We start from the raw sequence: 6,940 nt of genomic DNA, 5'->3' as shown, positions 1-6,940 counted from the left end.
AGTAGGCTGTCACAGTGGAATAAAACATGATTAAAAATGAACATTAAGAACCGCATTAGAAAACATCTGGTCTGTGCTGGGAGCCTCGGGGTGGGGCAGGAGCGGGGTGTAGCTGAAGCCGTGCAGAGGCCTGGCAGGTAGCCCCCACCTGCTGCCGGACACAGGTGGGTGGGGATCATCCTGCCCTAGGTTGAGGAGCTTCAGAGGTCTCCCCTCAGTGCTTCTGCTGGGGTGGGGGCTCAGCTGGACCGGCCCTTGTGTAGAGGTGGTTCTGTGCCGTAAGGGTTCCAGGGCATTTGAGTGAGACCTGGGCTTCATTTCATCACGGGCTTGTTCGAGATGAGCCATCACCCTCCTCACCCCATGCCTCCCCCGTCACTCAGCTGCTCCTAATTGTGGCTGAAAAGTGGCAAGGGTGAAAATCCTTGTGCTGATGGCAGCTCTTGAAGCAATGACAAGTGTGTGTTGCTGGGGTTGGTGGGGCCAGGAAGCATTGGGTCTCCCAGGAAGGGGTAGCCTTGGTGGACTTACCCAGTTATCCACTGTAAAGTTAAGCCTGGCCAGGGCAGGCTGGGAGTTGTGGGTGGGCCGTGCTCTGTAAGTTCCCTGTGTGATGAGAAGTCTCTGTACCCACCCCCCAACCATCGTGCCCTCCCTCACATCAGGAGAGCAGGTGGCCCTCAGTCCTGGGATGGGCCCTTTTTTCAAGGCCCTTCCCTCAACGCTGGCAAAAAGCTTGGAGTTGTGACCCAGGGTAGGGCAGCGATTAAGGCTGTTTCCTGAAGCAGAAGTCCATTCATTCAGTGCTGTACCGTGAGAACAAAGTGATTCGTGTCCTGGTAGGGCTCCCATGGGTTCAGAGGGCCCTGAGGAAGACAGCCCCTCTCTGGGGAGGAGCAGCAATGTGGCCTCACTTCGTGTAGGTGTCAGGGAAGCCCTGCACTGAAGTGACATCTAAGCCAAGACCCTCAGGAGGAGTTGGCTTGAGTTGATGGCAAAAAAGGAGTGTCCAGGGACCTGCAGCTTTGATATGACTGGGATGTCTGTCAGAAATGTGGAGTCCCAGGCTGGGCCCCGGTCCTACTGAATTATTCTGTGTATAAGAAGATCCCAGGAGGGTCACAGGCATGTTGAAGTCTGGGAAATACCAGGAGTAATTGTTCCAGGCTTGGGGCCAGCATGTACAAAGGCCCTGAGGCAAAAATCAAAATGTTTCCTCTTTGGAAATAGTATGGAAGTCAGGTAGCCCAAGAGTGTCTTAACTGAGTCAACTCCCTCTACATTGCCTGCAAAAGGCGGGACCTCTGAAGGAATTTACCCTGGACCTGTGAGGGACCTCAGAAAGGAGACGGGCAAGTAGGTTGATGACAGCCCAGCGTGATTGGTGGAAGGTATGTACGGGGCCATGGGAACCCAAGAGAGGGGACTGTCCCAGGTGCAGGCCTGGAGATGCCGACTCAGGAGCTGGGAGGAGGAGGAGGAAGCGAACTTCCCTCCTTCCCCTTCACCAGCCACGGAGCACTGTGCTGGGAGGCTGGGTTGCTGAGGTTAGGAGAGGTGGGGCCAGGTTGGGGGGCCTGCATTCAGGAGCTTGACCTTTACGTTAGTTTGCAGGGAACCATTGATGGTTTTAAGCAGGGAGGTGATGTGATGAGATTGAGATTGATAACGAGTAACAGTTAACATTATCTCGCCTTAAGCAAAAGCCGGAACCCATGTTGAGCATTGCCAGACTGTCTCATTTAAGTGACCTGTGAGGTAGGTTCTTGCGTTCATTTTATAGCTAGAAAGGAGGGGGATGTGGCGCTGAGTAGCAAACAGAGCGGGGATGTGAGCGCAGGCCACTCTCAATGCTGTGGGACCTCCCTCAGGAGCAAGGGAGCGAGGGTGGACTGCATTGTGGGTGGCCAGTGGGTCTCAGGGATAAGGGGGCAGGATCTCCGGGGCTCTGAGACTGATCAGATGCTGAGGGTGGGTGAGTGGACCCGAGAAGACGGATAAGATGCCCAGGTTTCTGAATGAAGGGTTTTGTCACTTATGAAACTTTTCAGCATATGCAAAAGTAAAGAGACTGGGATGACACACACCCTTTACTCATCACCCACCTAAAACAAAATGTTGCTCCATGTTTAAACCTGTGCCTATCCCACCCCACCCCTGCCTTTTTTTTTTTTTTTTTTTTTTTGAGGATGTGATGGAGGCAGGACAGGTCTTGACTGCCTAGGTCATATCACCTCTGCCTCCTAGAAAAGGAAGCAGCGTTCAGATATTAAAGAATTTCCCCCAGAGCCGCAGGGCGGGTAAACTGGGAAGCTGGAGCAGAACTCAGAACAGGTGTCCTTCAGAGCACCAGCAGCTCCTAGAACGTGTTGAAGCCTTCCGAAGGAGGTTAGTATGCACTCCACTAGAATAGAATCTGTGAGTTACTTGGCTTGGGAAATAACGGAGCTCAAACAAAGAAAACTTCCGTGGGGTTCTTGGGTGAAGAGCCTCTCACAGCCTGTAGCCCTGGCAGGCGGGTCTCCCTCCAGGAGATGGATAGGACCTTTGACTTCAAGGTCCCTGGCTTTGACTACACATCCCACAGATCTACGAGCTGCCGAATGACCGGCTCTCCTAACACTAAGTCTCCTCAGCTGAGTCTGTCTTCTGAGCACACACCTGCCCTTGGAAGGACCAAGGCGTCCCCTGTCAAGGTGGGCCAGCCCTAGGGTGAGGGCTGTGAGCTAGGAAGGGCTCCAGGAGCCCCATGGACAAATCTGACCCTCCAGGCCACCAGGTGCAGCAAAGGGATTGAACCTGAGTGGACATGATTGATTCTTTGATTCCTACTATAGTGAATTAAAGAGGTACACTCATGCACCGAGTAATGACATTTCTGTCAATGATGGACCACATTTATGACAGTGGTCCCATAAAATTATAGTGGAGCTGAAAAATTTCTTTCACTTAGTGATGTTGTAGCCTTCATAACGTCATAGCAAAATTACCGTATTTTTTTTATTTATTTATTTTTCTTTGAGACGGAGTCTCGCTCTGTAGCCTAGGCTGGAGTGCAGTGGTGCATTCTCGGCTCACTGCAAGCTCTGCCTCCCGGGTTCAAGCAATTATTCTGCCTCAGCCTCCCGAGTAGCTGGGACTACAGGTGCGTGCCACCATGCCTGGCTAATTTTTGTGTTTTTATCAGAGACAGGGTTTCACCATATTGGCCAGGCTGGTTTTGAACTCCTAACCTCAGGTGATCCTCCCGCCTCAGCCTCCCAAAGTGCTGGGATTACAGGCGTGAACCACCACGCCTGGCCGCTACCATATTTTAAAAAGAAATTTAGTGTGGCCTAAGCTTGTGGTGCATATAAAGTCTACAGTAGTGGACGGTAAAGTCTGAGGCCTTCACATTCACTCACCACTCACTGACTCACCCAGAACAACTTCCAGTCCTACAAGTTCCATTCATAGAAAGTACTTTTTATAGGCATACTGTTTTAATCTTTTATACCGTATTCTTACTGTACATTTTCTATGCATAGATACACAAATGCTTACAATAGCGCAGGAGCGTGCTGTACAGGTTTGTAGCCTAGGAGTGATACACTATACCGTCCAGCCAGGGTGTGTAGCGGGCTGTACCATCAGGGTCTGTGGAAGTGCACTGATGTTCACGCAATGCCAGAATCGCCTAACAATGCATTTCTCAGTACATGTTCCTGTTATTAAGTGACATGACTATTTAATGTTTATTCAGTATTCAGTATAGTTTTTAGTACTTAGTATTTTTAAATCTTGCAGAAGGCTTGGGAAGCAAAAGTGAGAGGTAGGGCCGGGTGTGGTGGTTCATGCCTATAATCCCAGCACTTTGGGAGGCTAAGGTAGGCGGATCACCTCAGGTCAGTAGTTCGAGACCAGCCTGGCCAACATGGTGAAACCCTGTCTGTACTGAAAATAACAAAAATTAGCCAGGCGAGGTGACGGGCGCCTGTAATCTCAGCTACCCAGGAGGCTGAGGCAGGAGAATCGCTGGAACCTGGGAGGCAGAGGCTGCAGTGAGCCGAGATTGACCCACTGCACTCCAGTCTGGGTGATAGAGTGAGGCTCCGTCTCAAAAAAAAAAAAAAAAATAGAGGTGGAACTGGGAGGCCGCCCAGGGCCAGCGCATAGTAACAGTAACTGAACACCTTTTGAATGAGTAAATGGAGAACTGTAGATTCTTGGAAAGCCCAGGCTTGAGGGGCCAGATAGAGAAGGGGTTCTCTTACCTAAGCCAGACCCTCCCCTCAGCCACACCACTCGCTCCACACTCTTTTCACTCGGCTCAGCACAAGGCAAGATGAGCACAGCTCTTGAATTCAACGTGTTCTCATCTTAGATTACAGAGAGACTGTGGAAGAGGGAGGAGGACAAAGGACCTCTAGTTGAAAAGTAAAAACTGAGAAGTGAGAAGTTTTTCTTTTCTTTTTTTTTTTTTTTAAGACAGTCTCGCTCTGTCATCCAGGCTGGAGTGTAGTGGCACGATCTCAGGTCACTGCAACTTCCATTTACCAGGTTCAAGCAATTCTCGTGCCTCAGCGTAGCTGGGATTACTGGCATGCCCCACCATGCCTGGCTAATTTTTTTGTGTATTTTTAGTAGAGAGTGGGTTTCATCATGTTGGCCAGGCTGGTCTCGAACTCCTGACCTCAAATTATCCGCCTGCCTTGGCCTCCCAAAGTGCTGAGGTTACAGACGTGGGCCAGAAGGGGTTTTTTTAGAAAACAGCTTGGAGAAGGAGTCGTGGGAAAGGAGTCAATTTTTTTTTTTTTAATTTTTTGAGACAGGGTCTCACTCTGTCCCCCTGGCTGGAGTGCAGTGGCGCAATCACGGGTCACTGCAGCCTTGGCCTGCCAGGCTCAGATAATCCTCCCACTTCAGCCTCCCAAGTAAACTGGGACTACAGGGCGTGCATTACCACACCCGGCTAAGTTTTTGTGTTGTTTTTTTTTTGTGGAGATGAGATCTCACTATGTTGCCTAGACTGGTCTCAAACACCTGGGCTCAAGTGATCCGCCTGCCTTGGACTCCCAAAATGCTGAGATTACAAATGTGAGCCACCATTCCCATTCCCTTCTATCTATTCTTTCTGGCTTTTCTCATCTATTAACAGCAAGTGTAGGCTCAGGTCAGATTGAATTGAAAACATGCCTTTGAATCCTCCCTCCCCAGTCTGCTACAAAAGTCTCCTACTTGGAACTCATGGACAATTGGGTTTGCTGGAGGCCAGAGGTTGAAACCTCCAGTGTTCAAGGGACCTGGCAGGCAAGGTTAAGTGTGGCAAGGGGTGATGGGGAGTGGTGGCGACCATGGTGCACTTGTGGTCCTCTGTCCTGCCTGAAGCAGGTGCTGCTGCTTGGCCCCAGGCACTTGTTGCTGGTGGGAATCTGAGCCTGCTGTTACTCTTCTGGTTTTTCAAGAAAAGCCAGGCATTTTTATGTGAAATCACCCAATTTTTAAGTGTTAGATCTAACTCAAATGGTCTTATCAACACTGGATAGGCCAAAGAAAGGCACTTAAGGGCTGCATTTAGTTAGAAACGTCTGATCTAAGTCAACATCTCCCTTTTTTTCCTCATAGTATTATAACCTCAAGAAACAAACCAGCATACAGGATGCCCCGATTGTAACAAAGGTTTAAAAATGGAGGAGGAGTTCCCTTAGAAAAGCTGAAGATTCCAGTCTGGAGCTGCAGTTGAGGCTGCAGTCAGGGTTGTTTGGCTGGATTACTGAGTGCACGGCATAAGTGCTTCAACCGCATTGGGACACAAGAATGGTCCCTTGCCTGGGGTTCAATGCTCATGCCATGGGTCGCCTTGTCACAGTGCCTGGAGGAGCTGTCCTGCTCAGAAGCCTCCCCATTCTCTGACCTCTTAGTAGCATACCCCATAGAGCCATAGAGACCTGCTACACCTCGTGCTTGGTGGCCACTTTTTTTTTTTTTTTTTTTTTTTTAGACAGAGTCTCACTCTGTCGCCCAGGCTGGAGTACAGTGGTGTGATCTTGACTCGCTGCAACCTCTGCCTCCTAGGTTCAAGTGATTCTACTGCCTCAGCCTCCTGAGTAGCTGGGATTACAGGTGTGTGCCACCATGCCCAGTTAATTTTTGTATTTTTAGTAGAGACAGGGTTTCGCCACGTTGGTCAGGCTGGTCTTGAACTCCTGACCTCAGGTAATCCACCCACCTTGGCCTTCCAAAGTGCTGGGATTACAGGTGTGAGCCACCACAGCCGGCCAGTGGCCACTTTTTAATCACTGCCTTTTGGTCACCCCAAGACTAATTTGAGTCATGGAAGCAGCAACAGTCCTCTGGTGGCAGGGCTAGTTAGGCTCAAGCCCACCAGAATCTGCTGTTCCTTCCAAAGCCTTGACACTTCGAACTCCCTCTTTTTTTTTTATTTTTATTTTTTATTTGAGACAGATTCTCACTCTGTCTCCTAGACTGGAATGCAGTGGCGCAGTCTCAGCTCACTGCAACCTCTGCCTCAAGCAATGCTTGTGACTCAGCCTCCAGAGTAGCTGGGACTACAGGCACCCGCCACCACGCCCAGCTAATTTTTGTATTTTTAGTAGAGATGGGGTTTTGCCATGTTGGCCAGGCTGGTCTTGAACTCCTGGCCTCAAGTGATCCACCCGCCTTGGCCTCCCAAAGTGCTGGGATTAAAGGCATGAGCCGCTGCATCTGGCCAAACTCCCTCCTTTTAAGGAAACTGAGAATTGGAGAAGAGATGGCCTTGCCCAAAGCCACAGAGCTGGCCGGGATACTTCCAAGTATTCAAAACTGCATGGGAGGCCAGGTGCAGTGGCTTACGCCTGTAATCCCAGAGCTTTGGTTGGCCGAGGCAGGAGGATCACTTGAGCCCAGGAGTTTGAGTCCAGCATGGGCAACATAGCAAGACCCCAGTCTCTAATAATAA

This window comes from Pongo pygmaeus, chromosome 6 (genome assembly GCF_028885625.2).
Source record: "Pongo pygmaeus isolate AG05252 chromosome 6, NHGRI_mPonPyg2-v2.0_pri, whole genome shotgun sequence".
NCBI lineage: Eukaryota > Metazoa > Chordata > Mammalia > Primates > Hominidae > Pongo > Pongo pygmaeus.
Note: the sequence above shows the minus strand (reverse complement) of the source record.